Source organism: Chinchilla lanigera, unplaced genomic scaffold (assembly GCF_000276665.1).
Source record: "Chinchilla lanigera isolate Chin_1 unplaced genomic scaffold, ChiLan1.0 scaffold00001, whole genome shotgun sequence".
Classification (NCBI taxonomy): domain Eukaryota; kingdom Metazoa; phylum Chordata; class Mammalia; order Rodentia; family Chinchillidae; genus Chinchilla; species Chinchilla lanigera.
Genome location: NW_004955402.1, coordinates 5,518,468 through 5,535,576, shown reverse-complemented (window position 1 = coordinate 5,535,576; position 17,109 = coordinate 5,518,468). Strand labels below are relative to the sequence as shown.

Here is a 17,109-nt window from a genome sequence, read left to right as displayed (position 1 = left end):
CCCGCCCGGCGACACGCAGCCCGCGGACGCGCGGCTCCACGCCCAGATCCAGAGCCGCGGGCGGGGCCGCCCCCAGAGCGCGGCCGAGGGGCGCGTGACCTCCAGGTGAGTGCCTTAGTGGCCTAGGATGCAGGGCTGTTATTATTTTTTTCAAAGAGAAACATCCGAACGGGATGTGTCTGCCACAGGCTGGGAGCTCGGGAAATTCTAAGTTAATAGAGAAGCCTTGAATTTAAGGCTGCGAAAAAGAAAAAGAGGTTTCTCCTCCATCTCCCCGCAGCTCAGCCCCTCCTCCGCCCCGGGCTCTGAAGGGGAGCTGGAAGGAGAGCGGAGGACCCGGCTCCCGCGTGCAGGCGGGGAAGTGGTTCCCCTTCCGAGTCGCCGAAGCCGGTGGAAGTGTTAAGGCCCTCCCCAAGGCAGCTGCTCGCCCCTGCAGGAGCTCGGCAGGGAAGGAAGAGGGCTCAGAGGAAATCTTGCATTTACTAACGGGAGCCAAAGATGGGGCGCAGAAGCCTCGGGCAGCGAGGAGTGCGCTGGCCTGTCGCCAGGAGGTGGGGCGATGGGGCCGGGTTTCCAGGAGGGGGAAAACCCACAGAACAAGGACGTGGCGTCCAATGACTTGGCTGCCGCGGCGGAGTTGTCAGATTGCATGGGAGAGAAGTTGAAGATTTATCATTACTACGTTGCTATGGCGTTCACAGACCCGTCTTCTGCAGGTGTGCAGAAATTTTGAGCACGAAAATATGACTGAAGTCTTTTTTGTTTTTTAACAATAATGTGGCATTTCCGAGTCTGAATGGGCAAATACTAGGTCACGTAGGAGGAGACTGTGGCCCCGATTCAAATGCCAGATGTAACGAGGACGTAGTCTGAGATGAACCACAAAGATGACAGCTCAAGTACTGGCTAAGTGTAGGGACCACGTCACTGAGGTGTCCATCAGGAAATCCCCCCTCTGAGGGCGAGAGACCACATCCCCACTACGCGGGCTCACAGGGCTGTGAGGAGCTCCTCAGACCAAGAAAGGATTCGCTCCCCATTGGAAGGGACTTGAACAAATCTCACTGTTTACAGTGAACTCAGAGTTACCATTCGAGACGCAGATGGCTTTCATACTTTCATTCATTTTATTGCGGCGTTTCTGTTATTTTTTAAATTGAAGCAAACTGTTCTCTTCATGACTCATGAATCTTAATCTTTTTGGTGATGAAAATCAGGGATAGTATACGAATGACTAGCGTCGAGGGAGGAGAGTGGTGGAATATGAAGTGGGCCATTAGGAAATTTAGGAATAGCTCGCGAATTATTGAAATAGTCCATGAGCGTAAGAACCGTGCTGCAGCATAGCTTAAAAGTTTTGTTTTGTTTTTGACACCAGGAATCGAACTCACGACCTCACACTTGCCAGGCAGGCATTTGCACCACTGAGCTATATCCACGGCACATTAAAAGTGAATCTGAGAAGCAATTATGGTGAAACCCTTTGAGTTTGACCAAGGTTTTCCCCATGCTCTTATTTTTCCTAGCACAGAGGTGCCCCACCAGGCATGGGCAGGGCCTAGCTCCCTGGGTAGCCTGCTTGCATCTCTAACCACACTCTTCCTTCTACCTCGCTGCTGTCCTGCAGGATTCCCACCTCTCCCCACCCTCAGACCCCCAGGCATCTCTGTCGTCCCCCAATGCCTCTCTGGGTCCACTGCAAGCCAACCGCTTACTTTCGGCCAAACAGATGGATGGACATTGAAGCATGACCTGAGCTATCACATGGAGAAGTCTAAGGGACTACTTTCAAGAATCTGTCTGCCTCAATGCTAGCAAGGTTCCACCGGAGATACAACGTCCTAATACCCGGAGAGTAGAAAATGAAAAGTAAATGATGAAATATGTCAACAATGAAAAACCTACTATTTCACTCTCATCAGGAAATAAAATAACGAGCTCTTCCACAAGGAAAGAAGGAAAATCACAGAGCAGCGGCAAGTGGTGATTTGATCATGGTGGATCTGCTTTCTTTCTTAGAAGTTGAACTCCGTGCCTCCCTCCCATGGTCACAAAGAAGGCCGTGCTCACACCCCTCCGGCTCAGAGAAGTCTTTGTGCTCGGCATTGTCCTGAAACCCTTTGTGGTCTGTTTCTTTACCTTACGGAGAAGAGGCTGTTGGTCAGGGAATGCCTGTCACGCGATCCCAGAGTCAGTGCTGATTTGGCACAAGGAGTCAGTTCTTCAAACTCCTGCTTTGTTCTCGATGGAGAGGGCGACATGGAGTGTGACAGAAACGCTGAAATCCTCCATGGAAAGGGAAAAGGATCCTGGGGCTCCAGCCTAGGTCTTGGCGTACCCATTCTGGTCCCCCACTACACTGGTACTTTTTCTACAGCACTTCATAGGCCCACTTCATGGGCTTCCTGTAATTGCTCTACTGAACATCACTGAAAGGCAAGAAGCCATCCAGAATTCTAGCTGTGCTTTGGCAAAAAGGCTGCAGCTTACTTCACGTAGGATGTGTGTAAATTCACCCCAAGCTGAAGAGCCAGGATGCCCAGAACCTCCATCCCGCCACAAGAATTAATAGAACTGTGACCCATGGGTACTCCTGGTACTCCGCCACCTGAACAGCAACACTGACTCCAGCCTGCTAGCCACGGCAAGGATGGACAGAGTTGCAGGTCATACTGACAGCAATATTGTCAGCCTCAAGATTCCAAAAGGCAGAGAGTCTGAGCAGTGGACCCATCTGAAGTGTGTCCCCAAACATGGGGATTAAAGGAATACTAAAGTTTAACCAAAGCCAGTGGTGCTACCCTCTTGGTACACTCAGATGTCCTCGTTTGTTCAAACTGAACTCGCTGCCTTTGGAAAACACTGCCAGCCCTTGCAGTAACTACCTGCAGTAGCTGACGCTTATTTTGGGCTCAGAGCAGTGTCAGGCGCCTGAATTGTGTATCAGATCCTTAATATCAGAACTTCATGTCTTCAGCCACAGTGTCACTGGAGACCATTAATAAGAAAAACACAAGGGCAAATTCGTAATTCAAAAGCAACAAGCTTCTCCTTCTGAGATAAAAATTCGCAAGTGTTTCCAGGGTTTAAGAATAGCGTTTAGAGCTCATGCAGGCTTCCAGGTGCTATATTCATCCTGGGTGTGTACACCTCATCGCAGGGCTCTATACAGGCAAGGCACAGATGCAAGATGAAATTAAAAGCCACCGCACTACACATGCAACACAAAATGTACAAAAAAGTGTTAACACACCATTAGGAAATCATTCTTATTCACTACAGTTCCACACTTCCCTCTTTTTAATTTATACTCATAATAGCTACAAAGGTGGGGCGAATACCTATGACAAGTTTCATTATGTTAAAAGAGGCCTTTATTATTTTTTGGCTTTCTCCATGTCTGGTAAATTTTAGAAATAGGTCTTAACCCTGTTAAAGAGAATAATTTCTAACAATACGTTTATAAGGGTTAGTCTAATGCTTAGTTTTATATGAACTTGAAATGCTCAATAATTCTATACTTCATCCCTTAACTAAGAATAAAAATCCATTATGAATGCTTTTTCTTTGGAGTTTTTATACATAATATAAAGAATGGAATACTAAAACATATAAACAATGGGAGTTGGTGATCCATAGAATTAAATTTAACTCCCAAACAGATGATTTCTACTGGGTTGTACCAAGAGAGTTAATATTTTAATCCGCCCTAAAAGAAGACAAAATAAGTGCCAGCAAGCCCCTCCATTTCCTACGAAGCTGTAAATAATCCCAATCAACCACGGTACTGCATTCCCGCAGCTATCAAGAACCAACTGGGGAAGGAAGGAGTCTCCGAACATTCAGAAACCCGGTTTAACTTCTCAGTGGGATCTTCAGGTTAACATTGCCCTCTTTAGGTAAATGTGTGAGGTTAACTTTACACAATCGCTACTCCAAGGAGAATGTCAGCTTTGCTTCCCTGATTGCTGTTGCCCACACTCTCCTCCCTCTCTGCTTGTCTCACCGATGTGGACCTCACCGTGTGAGTTCACCCTGAGCACCTGGCCCCTCTCAGTCCTCAGCTGCCAGAGTGCTCTGGGAACTGATGAAGAAATCATCTAGACTGTCTGTGGAAATAAATCTGTTTAATAGGTCAAAACCACCTGAAGGCAAACGGTGGCTATTGCTTCTGCCCTGTTCTAGATTTTTGTGAGGGATTTGCGTGGATTCCCATCACTGACTCCTTTCAGGAGGATCCAAGGGGAACAGCAGACTTCCTCAAACTAGGTTGGCTACATGTAGTTTTCTCAGTTTTGTTTTTGTGTAATGAATAAACTCAGAAAGTGATCAACATATGCATGCCATTTATATCAGAGTGCTTATTAAAAATGCAGATTCACGGTTGGAGCCTCAAACTAATTAATTATAAGCTCTGGGTTGGGGTCCAGGCATTCTCAGTAAGCTCTCTGGGTGATTATAAATTACCCTGGGTCTTGAGAGCCAGTAATCTAGGTGGCCAGTTGATACCAACAATCCCATGGATGACAAAGTATAGGCAGACAGTTGTTTCACAGAAGCTAGAACAGAAAAAAATGGTGTTAAAATGACCTTATTCACCCACTCAGGTGCCTACACTTAAGACAACCCACACTACAGAGTCCCTTCCCATTTTGTAGGAGACTCACTGCTTGGATCCTGTTGTCGTATGCATCAGTCTGCAACAGCGGCTCATTAGCAGTAAGTACAGTAATAAATAACAGTGAAAGATTGTTCTGTTCCCGGTCCTGGCAATAATTGCATTAGGTGCCCATTTATTGGAGATTGCAGTAACAGTACAGCTCTGACCCTAATTTCCAAGCACACAAAACATCTCTACAGAGTTGCCAAGGGATGGCTCATTAAAAAGGGAAAATGAGGACTAATTGCTGGCAGTTTGGGTTAAGGCTGAGCTGATTATCCTAAACCCAAAAAATAGACTTTACTAAAACTGATACCTTTCGGTATGACAGATATAGACAAACGGGAATTCCTTTTGCTAACTAGTGAACCAAATTAAGTAAACTGACCAGGGGATATATCTTTAACATAATATGAGGAATTTTGTTTCACAGAAAATGATACCATTAATCTTACTAAATCAATATTTTGTTAATTTTATAATATGGGTCTTATATTTTTCACATCAATTTGTAATATTATTTTGGTTTTATGGTTGATAAGGCCTATGGGTAAGAGAAATTTAAGTCATTTTGCAGCTATATATATTTAAGATGACATAGTGGGTGGAAGCAACAGAAATAGTTTCTTTTGTTAAAGGGATGTTAAAGAATGGGATTTTAGCTCAGAAAGGGAAGGTTGCCGTTGTCTTGTGAGTTGAGCTGTTTTATGAGCAGCAGGCTCTGCGGTGAGGATGTTCGGGGCATCTGTCAGTAATGCCCTGGATGAGAAGTTTCCCTGTCAGCAGGGCACTGGGTCAAGCTCCTCTGTAAAGTACTGTTCAGCTTTGAGATGAAATAGTTTTCTAAGCGTTTGTCACTTGGACAACATGACTTGCCTGCAATTCTACCTTCAGACATTGACTTCATGAAGATAGAGATGTATTTACCCGGCTTTTCAGTGCCCTGTGGAGCTTCTCTATTACAGATGGAGATAAATTTGGCAGTGCTTCAGTGCTTTCCCTCCCTAAGTCTCATGACAGTTCTACCCTCTCTTCCCCGGAAAAATGTCTTCTTTGATCCATCATCTGCAATTAACTCGTCCTACCTTCTCTCATCAGACCTTTCTGTCCATCCCTCTAAGCTGAAGACTGATTTACCTGTTTGATTAGGCATTGTGCTGTTTTCTGAGTCAAGGTATAAATATTCTGAGTGGGAATCCATGAAACTGTCCTTTGAATTTTCCCCAGAACTCACCAAGCCCAATCCCAAATTCTGCCACTGTTTAACGAAACCCAACAGGCATACACACATATCGAATTTCATTCTCACAAAGACCACTGTGGACCAGCGGAACATTCGACAGTGTTTTAGAATCATGTGGTCTTCACATGTCCACTTTTCTCAATGTCAATATCCACTGAAGTATTCGTTCCAATTCCTGTTTTATTAAAATAAATCGGTGGCTCTCCACATACCTTAGAAGAATCCTTTGGAAGAACTTTGAAACACAGCTCCTGGAGCTAGTTACTATGGCCGGGGGATAAGTACACGTGGCTTTATGATACAATTCTCGGTGCATTGTGTACCTTTGCAATAGTTCATAATTAAAAGTTTCAGTTTCAAGTACTGATTCTTGAGACATACGTCAAACAGATCAAAACCTGTAGTAGTGAGACCTAGACATTTCTGTATCTAACATTTTCCAAACAACCTGCATGTGCAGGTACAGGGGGGAAAGCAAAAGACTAAAGCACAGTGTTAAGAATTTCTCAGGAAGCCATTATAGCTAAGAGCTACCTGAACAGCCCTACTTATTGAAGCATCATTTACAGTAGCCAGGATAAGGAATCAATGAAGTGTCCAGGGACAAATGCGCAGATAAAAGCAATGTTGTGTATATACACTGTGGAATATTACTGGGCCTCAGGGAAGATGAAGTCCTGTCACTTGTGACAAAGTGCATGGAACGGGTGGAGATTCTGTTAAGCGAAACAGGCCAGGTAGAGAGAGAGAGAGATACTACAGTTCTTGTGTGGGAGCTAAAGGAAAGCCGGGTTCCTAGAGGAAAGGACTGGAATGGAGGTCGCCAGCCATTAGGAAGGGATAGAGATTGCACCATAGGTCCCAAAATGTAGCAAGCTGGGAGGAACTGGTTCTGATATTGAGGCACAGCTAATGGCAGCTGGTCTACAAGTTTGTGTGCATTTCAAAATAACTAGAAGGGTCCAGAGGTCCCCAGTGTATGGAAATACTAAATGTCTGAGAAGGTGGACATGCTAATTATCTTGATTTAATCACTGCACATGGTATACACCTATGGAGTTATTGTACTCTTTCCCATAAATATATACAGATATTACGTGCTTCTCTGAAAAAAATCTCAAAGAAAATAAAGGGAATCTGCAAAAGAGAGGCGTCAGAAAAAGAAATAGTAGGAAGCATTTATTTAGGTTTTAAAAGATGACCTAGTGTAATTGAAAGAAGCCCCTGGATCGAGCACATGTGTGATGTGAACACAGGAAGCGGGCTGTTTTTGAGCATACACTGGTCACACGTGATGGCTGCCATCGGGTTTGCTGTGCTCACACTTGGGAAAACCCGTTACTGTTGCTGTGCTCATTCCACAGTTGTGTCAGTGAAACACAGGCCCGTTCCTCACCAAGCGTAAAGAACTCATAACACATGTGGTGTCATGACTAGAATTTCAACAACTCCTCACGTAACCAAAGGAAAACATATCATTTATGATTTTATTCCAAGTTCATCTATGATGTGGAAAAGATACTCATGATTATGTTAGATGAATAATGGAAAGTTCCAGCATGTAGTGAAACATATAAAATACTTGACAAACTGGGGGTTTCTGTAGGAAATTGTGTCTAAATAAATATAACCTGAACATTTTGTGAATGATGGGGACTCATCAGCATACCTAAGCACATTCTTCTCTTGCTCCTGGCCTGGGGCCCTTAAGGTCATCTCCAAACTGAAGATATGGTGAGCCCATAACAACATAAATCAGGCTGTGTTGCTATTAGCTCAACCTCCCCTCAAGCCTGCAGGACCCACAGTACCTGCCATCACACCAGCTAGCCCCTTCATCTGGCCAGGTCTACCAGCCACGCTGTGTCTCACACTGGTGGTCTTCATAGCAGCTGGGCACATACCCCTTCTGCTTCATGTCTCTCTGAGATGCGAACTCCTCCCCTCTGCCCTTCTGTGCGCACACGTCACCTTGCAAAGCCACCCGCACTGTACACCTTTATATGCCAGACAGCTGCAACCAGGTGCTATAGTCTGGATCTTAAGCATCTGTCTTGGTTTTTTTTCTCTCATTGCTGGGACAAAATACCTGATGCCCAAAATTAAGGAAGGAAAGGTTTATTTCACTTACAGTTTGTGGAGGTTTCAGTCCATACTTGGCAGGTTACAAGGCAGAGCGGCACATGGCAGAGGGCCACAGCTCAGGGCGGCAGAACACAGCAAAGCAACAAGCACTCACACAAGGGAGGAATGGCCCCAAGCAGCCTCTTCCTCTCCCTTACATATGCAAACTATCCACCCCAGGGCAGGTATAGCTCTCACACCCATAATCAATCAAATTCTATTTTTTTTTTTTTTTTTTTTTGGTTTTTCTCCGGTACCGGCAACCGAACTCATGACCTTGCGCTTGCCAGGCAGTCACTTTTGCCGCTGAGCTAAATCCCCAGCCCCTCAATCAAATTCTAAAAGCCTGCCCCATGACTGCATGAGGCTTTGGGGGACACACAGACACAAACCATAACCGCGTCCCCCAAAGGTCCACGTGTAAAAGCCTGGTCTCCAACATGGTGCTACTGGGAGGCGCGGGACTTTTACGAGGAGGAGCCCAATGAGTGAGGGGCTTTTCAGGGGACTGCAGGATCCTAGCCTCTTTGTTCTCCTCTTTGTCACTTCCTGGCCACGAGGTGAGCGGTTTTGCTCTCATGTGTGCTTCCATCATGATGCGCCGTCTTGACACAGGTCTAAGAGCAACAGAGCTGATCAAGTTTTGTTTTGAAACTTCCAAAACGCTGAGGCAAAACAACCCTTTTCTCTTGGTCAATTGATCCTCTCAGGCACTCGCTGTAGTGACAAACATACCAGGCTTCCCCATCATCTCCACACCCTTATATGTTTTTTCTTGTCATCTCGCAGACTCTGTGATTTCCTTACTTGCCCTCTCATCCTGCATGCCAGTGTCACAGAAGCAGGAGCCCCATTTCTCCAGGCTTCTCATCTGGTGTGAGAAAGTATTGTGCTTGGGATGAACCTCCCCCAAAGGCTCCGTCCCAGCTGAGGGAGCCATTACGAGCTGCTGGAACCTCTTGGGAAACAGAGCTTAGGAGGAGGAAGCTAGGTAACGGGAGGCGTGCTGCCTTTGAAGGGGACGTTAGATTCAAGCCGCTCCTCTCAGATGCCATGAGGCCAACTGCTTCTCCCACCAAGCACCCCCGCCTCTGAGGTTCTGCCACGCCACAAGACCAAAGGCGATGGAGCCAGCCAGCCATGAACTGAAGCCTCTTAAACTATGAGCCAAAATAAACTTCCTCCATTAAGCTGTTCATCTCAGGTATTGTGTCACAGCCACAGAAAGCTGACTCACCCAAAAGGTACTCAGAATATGTTTGCTGAATGGAAGAATGAAGAGAGCGGCAGGGATCATAACATACGGCACAGTGAGAGGAAAGTGACTGGAGGGGTAGAAAGTAGACTGCACAGTTCCAGTGGGCAAGATTGGCATTACACACAACAAAGCAATCTGGAGGAATAAATCAAATGGAAGAGGGAAAAATTGATATATGATAAAAATGTGTACAAAGCCCCATGTGACATATAATTATCCCCCTTATCTGCGGAAAACACACTGAGACCTCTAGTGCATGCCTGAAATAGCACATAGCAGTGAACCCTGTAGATGCTATGATTTTCCTTTACATACAGATCTATGATGATGTTTAATTTATAGATTAGGCTCAGTAAGAGATTAATAGTAACAATATTAAAATAGAACAATTATTACAATATACTATGTGCAGGTGGTCTGTCTCTTAACACAGCTTGTGATGCTAGACTCCCCCTTCTTGTTGATTGAGGGTAATTGAAACCACAGACCCTGGACTTCCATTCAATAATGGGATTGATGTGGGTGAAACTCCCAAACACCTCACAGAGCTCCCTGTCCTCACTGCTCAGCCACCTGGGGGACACCAGCAGTCTGTCCTCATCACCTACCTAGAGCGCCAGCTCTCAGCAAGATGTCCCCCAATACCAGGGGGGGGGTCACAGGACTTATCTCCCTGGAGTAGGAGACGGTGTGCCAAGCTCCAAGCATGCCTCTCTTCACTCATGTGCTCAGACAATGGAAATGACCAGGACATTAGAAAATGTCAGGCCATCTGAAGCAGAAGTGATGACAGTTTTCATATCAATTGTTGTCATGGTGATATCTATAGAGATCTAGTGATGGTCATGCAGTGAATACGTCTAAGAGAGGCCGGTGGAAGAAAAGAAGTCACAATCCCCTCTCCATCCTCACAAATCACTCGCGTCCCACTCTCCCATGAAATGGCTCACTTCTTTTGATTGCTCTTGCCTGCCTAGGAAAGATGAATTTTAGATGCTCTCATTTCCAGTTCAAAGCCTGTGCCCTCTTTCCATGCGGTTGGCATCAAATTTTTACTTGGTGATTCCGTGTTCTTTCAGACATCACAAGTCCATTGCTTTGTCTGTTTGGATCCCCCGTCTCTCCATGCACCGGGCAACCCAGGTTCTAGGGCTTCCCACACCCTGCCAGGCTCCGGGGTTGTGGGTCTTCTGTGTGCAGAGACCACCGCCCGCTTTCTACCACCACTGTGCTTCAAACACTGGGAGAGAGTGGGTCGGTACCCGGATGTCCTAACCCCTCGCGGCTGCTAGATCCCAAGGTGAGGGGAGTGGCTCTCTCCTACTGACGTTAATATTTTCCAGCACGAGTGATGAGCACAGCACATCAGCCTTAAAAAAAACCAGTGAAAGTCCCAGCGCGAGGTGCTAGAGAGCATAGTCCCCAGTCACTTGATGGGGACCCCGGCATCCTCAGACACCTTCCTGTCCCTTGCCCCACTAGCACGCCTGTCTCCAAGTCCCCTCCACACGTTATCTTTCGGAGCTGCCTGAGTCTGTCCAACGCCCAACTCATCCTGCAGTCACCTCTGCTCTGCTCTCTCATCCAAGTTCTTCCAGGGGATAGAGCTCTCCGAGGCCACAAGTGAGGCTGTCACTGCTGCCCCCACACCCCAGTGGTTATGGGAAAGCTCTCAAAGGCTGGGCTGCACCCTTCCTCCGTTCTAGCCTGTGGCCCCCTCTGCATCCCCCTTCACCATCCCTAATGAGACCGCACATCCTCAAGGGAGTTGCTACCTCCAGTCCCTCTGCGGCTCTGGGGCCACCCCTGCACCTGAGCATTTGTGTCTGCTCACTAGGAGCTGGCCCCCACTGGGGACCTGGACACCTCCATTCACTACTGTCCCCAGCCTGGCAGGGGGAGACACTGAGTGACCCTCTGGGGTAAGCAAACACTGAGGGAAGCTGGTACTGGGGACCATATGGTTGACAGTGGTCAGGCCCAGGCTGTGCAGCAGGGAGCCAGGGACCCCCACTTATGTTGAATACCAGGGAAAAAGCAAGCAAACGAGCACACAGAACTTCTACAGTGCTTTTCAGATCTTGGACACTCAAGTGAGGCTCACAATGGACACTCAGATTCCCAGATATTTATGCAAATAACTTGCAAACGTAGACTGAGCCCCTCCATGGGGAGGGGATGAGCCGGAACTGCTACGGGGCTCGATATGTCACAGGAAGCCAAGCCTGGCACTTTCCCTAGTGTCACAGCGGGAGCAGGAACATGGGTTGAAATGTAGCCCATAGAGGGGGGCCAGCTCAGTTCTTCTGCAGCTCAGTGCCAATCTCTGAAGTCAGGTACTGACTCCCACTTGCATCCTGGAGACTCAAGATTAATCCCGACAGGCAAGTCAGAGGGACATGCGCACGGCGCTCTGGGATGGGCTGAGGGGACCCAGCACAGCCTCAGGCCAGACCTCTGTGCTTCTCACCACCTGCTGACCTTGGCTCGCTCCTACTCATCTCCTTTTATCCTCTCTCCCTCTCTCTCCCTCTCCCTCTCTGATTTCTAAACGGAGTGGCTAACCTGTTGCAAGGACCATCGAGAGGATTAAACAGCAGTGACTCAAGTGAAGAGCACTTAGCACGCTCTCCCTGCGACACAACGGTGCATCACAGCACTGTTACATGGGGACTGCACCTCACCATCCTGCCTCCTGGCCCATCTCTCATAGTCCCAGCAGCCAGGGGTCCCGAGTTTCCTCTCCTGACTCACCTTTGTGGACAGGGAGGATGCTGAACAAGGCCCCTGGAAGCCCAGCCCCTTTGTCAAGGCCTGGGAGGGGGGCTCTTGGCTCTCTGGAGGGCTGTGGAGCTCAGAAATCCATTTCAGGGTCACTAGGCAGACTCAGGCCTCCAGTGCAGGTAGCCACTGAGGCACACTGCCTGCCTGAAGGACAGTGTGTGATTCTGGGGTGCCAGCCTCGCCCTGCGCATCAGCACAGACCCGCCAGAGTGTCTCCCTCTGACTTGTCCTGGCAGCTACCGCCTGAAGAAGCGTTGTTAGAACACTTGTTGGGGGAATTCACAAGTGCATGTCTCATTATTGTAGAATCACTTCCAAAACTGCAAACGCTCGCTGTTGAAGACGGATTGTTTTTTTGAGGGAGCCGAAATGACTCAGCGCCAGGATAATGAACAAAGGGTTGAGGGAGGTCAAAGCTATTTGGCATGAAAAGAAAACCGAGACGAGGGAAAAGAAGAAGAAGAAGAAGAAGAAAAGGAGGTGCAGGAGAAGAAGGAGAAGGAGAAAAGCCCTGAGTTTTAACTATTAATAAGGGGGAAAAAAAAATCCCTAAATATTCAGAATAGTGTAGTGTGCCAGCCTGAGCCCAAAAAGTAGTTCCAAAAAGAGTCTGAGCAACAGAACCTTCTCTACTTATATCAACAGCTATTATTTCTTGAGCACTTACTATGTGCTAGGCATGCCGCAAGCATAGTCCATGTACTCTATCAAATACCCAGCCCTATTATACCCATCTTTAGCTGGGTCACAACCAGATAAATGATAGGCCTGTGCTCACATGCACCGATACAGCTTGTCTGCCGTATCTGTGGGATCTGCACACTCAGATTCAATCAATTAAAGATAGAAAATGTTCAGAAAAATATAGTACCTGGACTGACCACGCAGGTCATGTGCAAACCTGGGCCCTTTCCCGGAAGGGACTTGAGCTCCTTGGTTTTGGGATCTGCCAAGGGCCCTGAACCAATGCTCTGTGGGTACTAAAGCAGAACTGTACATGCATACTGCTCTTCTCTCCAAGAACACAACCCTCCCTCAATACATACATTCTGAAATATTGATTGTAATGTATCATTTAACAGGTGAGTTTCACTTAATCGACGTAAAAAGAGCAGCAACAGATAGCAGAGTCCAGACCAAATTACGAAGAACAGAGCACTGAAAACGTACGGGAATTCCCAGTGCCTACAGAGGAACAGTGAGAAGACTCTTCCAAACAGGAAGCAGAAACAAATCCGGTGAAAACCTGGAATGGCAGAGGAGGCACACCATGGCATTTGTTCCAGACATCACCGTGCCATTTTATGGGAGGGACTGCGTGTCTTTGGCGGAGACCTTCAGCCTGCAGTGAGTGCAATAACTGTATGTATATTTAATTGACTGTATAGCAGCTGCACAATCTGGATGTTAAGAGCACAGTGAGTGCTGGGCGTAAACCTGAAAGTTGCTGGCTCTAAAGTTACATAACCTTCAAGGCTTTAGTCTTTTCATTGTGAAATGCAGACAATTACGGTGTCCCTTTCTTGGGGTGCTTGAGAATCGAGCATACTGCGATATTCCAGAGGTGCCTAACATACTGTATGCAATATATGCCGGCTAGTATTATTAACATTTATGTAAAGTACATGACTTTAATTTTCCCTAAGACTTACTATCGGGAAGAGGTCATAATGGGACAGCATTGGTATTCTGCGTATGAAGCTGGTCTCTGTCGGTGATGCTGTAATTCAATTAGACTACATCGGGTAGGAGTTTTTGAACATTAGGAGTATTTTTCTTGCCAATATGACACAGTGTCTGAAGTTAATTAAATGATAGTTGCTGAAGTGAAAAGTTTTCAGGGCTGTCTCTATACAAAGAATAATTTGGCATGCATTCCTTACAAAGATGAATCAATCTTTATTCACCCATAGAGGACTTTGTGATCTTCAGAATACTTAGCCACAGTTTTACTTTTATAATGTTGAAGCAGCCACAGGTATTCGAAAGTTACAGGCCAAAAATTAGATGTGATTTTTTTCCACAATGCACGACTCCCATATCATGAAGTATGGTCTTATTAAAAGCCATATTTACAAATGAATGGAGAGCAAAACTTCCTTGGTTTCTTAATTTGGACTACTTAATTTATGCAGAGAGAGAAAAAGAAAAAGTAAATGAGAGAAAAGGGTAGGAGAGTGAGAGAGAGAGAGAGACTGACTATGGTAACCCAGACATTCTTGTTTCTTCCCTATCCTCAAAAAGACAGCGAAAAACTTGTGCTGTGGTGTGAACACCCAGTTATCCCAGCAGCCAGCAGATAAGAGTCTGAACACAGAGCTTCACAGCTGCTACGCAAAAATGAGAGAGAGAGACAGAGACAGAGACAGAGACAGAGAGAGAGAGGAAAGGCAACGTAGCGTAACTGAAGTCCTACAGTTTATCCCTACTTCAAGCATGTCCCATGACTTAAACAGGCGTTTGCCCAATGGCCTGGAATACCAGCCCCTAACACAGCCTTTGTGAGGGAAGTATCTTCTGAGTTCCAAACAGTCATCCTATAAATGAACTTCCCGATGTGACTGTTTGCAAATTCATGAACATTTGGTGTAATTTGAAAACTTCTGGCAGTTCATATCAATCACACATTTACGTAGTCTCCCCCACAGGAAAATCTTATGAAGGGTAAACAAAATTACTGAAGACTTAATTACCACCTCAGATTCTACACACAGGATCCAAATAAAATACTTTCATCTATCATCACATTATTGACGATATACCAGAGAAAATTTGTTACACATGGTACTTATTCTATGACCTTACTTATTACATTTAAAATTTCGGTTGCACGCTCTCTGCAGCAAGAACCTACCACGTAGCTTACCTTTGTGTGCCTTTTCTTTTCTTTTTGTCTTTAGCTCGACTGCTGTGACACTGTTCAGATGTAACAGGGTATCTCCATCAACCTGGCCCAACATGACCTTTCCCCATAGAATTTCCTCTGCATTCTGTCAGAATTCATTTGCTAGGTTGGGTTTTTCTGTAAGTCTGACTTACAAAAATGCTGAGAATAATTTAAGGTGTTTGTATAAAAGGATGATATAAAAATGGAACTAGCACAAGAGCTGATTAAAGCCCTATCTAAAATTAGATGAGTTCCCTTGATGAACGGCATAGCAACTGGCTGATGAGTGACGGGTGGCGAACAGGCGCCGGTGAGGCTAATCTGGATTCCCTAACTTTGAGAGTGAAGAATTCTCATCCTCACCTTCAAGTTAAATTTTAAGACAAAATCTCCCCTGGAAGCACATGTAGAAAGACTAAACAATTGTGGCAGCACCATCAACTTGATAAGAGCAACTTTGTAATTTTAGCTTTTTCAAACTTAATTCACTCTGCAGGAAAAGACAACTGGTTACCGCGCATTGTCAAAGCCTCAGGTGAAGTAGAAGTTCCTGTGATGAGGGGAATGGAGCTCACAGATCCTAAAGTTCTAGCGAGCACCGCGGGATGCCCCCGCCAGCCCATGCACCGCGCCATTCCGAACGCCCGCATTTGTTCAGGTACATCGATCAGGAAGGGGAACATTTGCACATTTATTGAAAAGGAATTAAACGGCAAGCCGTGTTGTGCGGCTGGAATGTTGCATTCCATCCTTTACATGGTAATTTCCCAGACTTTATGTTTGGGGGGGAGCGCAGAGAACAAAGAACCTACTGTCTTCTATGGCTTCCATATGGCCACATGAGAGAAACCCTTCATGAACGTGGCAAACTTCTAAAAGGCTTCTGATAGGCTGCAGGGGATACCCCATGAGAAATTCTAGTGTTCCAGCATGAGACATAGCTGTTATTAATTTAAAAATGTGCTTGATTTGCTGAGTACTCTGAGATGCCAGAAAATAAGAAAATGCTTTTCTAAAGAGAAAAGCTGTCCAAGCCAACCCGAGGAGCTCCTCATGGTCAAGGCTGTACAAGTCGAACACAAATATAAAATAAGCATATAATATAATATAACCCAGAAAATACAGCAAATATTGCTGAGTTCATACTGCTCTAAAGAAATGACTGAATAGATAGACAAAAGGACAAGGAGGAGTACTTCTTCCCTACAGAAGAATTCCAATTCCTAGTTGTCGGAGGAAAGAAGGAACTAGAGAAATTACCATTGGAAAACCACAGTAGTAACTGTCACAGGGTAGGTCCACAGATGAATGCTGAAAATTACGGGGTGTGAGTGTAAGTTGTATTGTTTAAAAATATCTCCTCTCAAATATTTCTTAACTGTGAAGGGAAATATGTTTGCAGTGCAGCAGAGAAAGCCAACAGCCACCACCTTAATCAAGCTATCAAAGTGAACACCTTCTGCAGTAGGAGACATGGACACCGCACGTCCTAGCTACAGTGGACAGGGACAGAACTGGGCACGTCACTGTTGTAGACTCTTTGCTGAAAGGTGATGCCTCATTCCACAGGAAAACGAGACACAAATCCAAACTGAGGGTCACTCTACAAATGCCTTCCCAAGTTACTGTATTCTTCAGAGTGCAAGGTCAGAAAAGACAAGGGAAGACTGGGGATTGCTGCTGCTTGGGGAATCAGGAGGTCCCCATAACTCAGCTGCGGTGCAAGGTTGGTCCTGAACTGGAGCAGATGAAGGACCTTAGTGGGAAAGTCGTGAAGTGTGAACAAAGCCTGTGTTTGGTTAACGGTATTGCCCAGGACCCATTTGTTAGTTGTACAAGATGTGACCATTGGAAGAGGGCATGGGCTAGGTGGGAACTCTACCTTTTTTTACTACTCTTTATGCTTTACATTATTCTAAAAAAAATTTAAAGTGAAAAAAAGAAGATATTGAAAAACAGGTTTACTGCTCTGTAACCAGACTGAGCTGTCGTTTGGAGGATGAACGTGAGTTAAACAATGTGAGTATGGGTCATAACTACCTCAGATTAAAAAAATGTAGCCTCTTGACCTGGTTGCATCCCTCTCAGCCGATTATGAGCTGTATGACCTTGGGCAAGTTTGTGCTCCCTCACCTCTCTGAGGCCCAGTTTCT

At 45.9% G+C, this 17,109-nt stretch overlaps 1 protein-coding gene across 8 annotated transcripts in view; it reads right to left on the bottom strand.

Annotated features, from left to right (window-relative positions):
- Epb41l3 (erythrocyte membrane protein band 4.1-like 3) overlaps positions 1–17,109 on the bottom strand; it is a 215,160-nt gene that overhangs the window by 139,169 nt on the left and 58,882 nt on the right. The window lies entirely within an intron of this gene.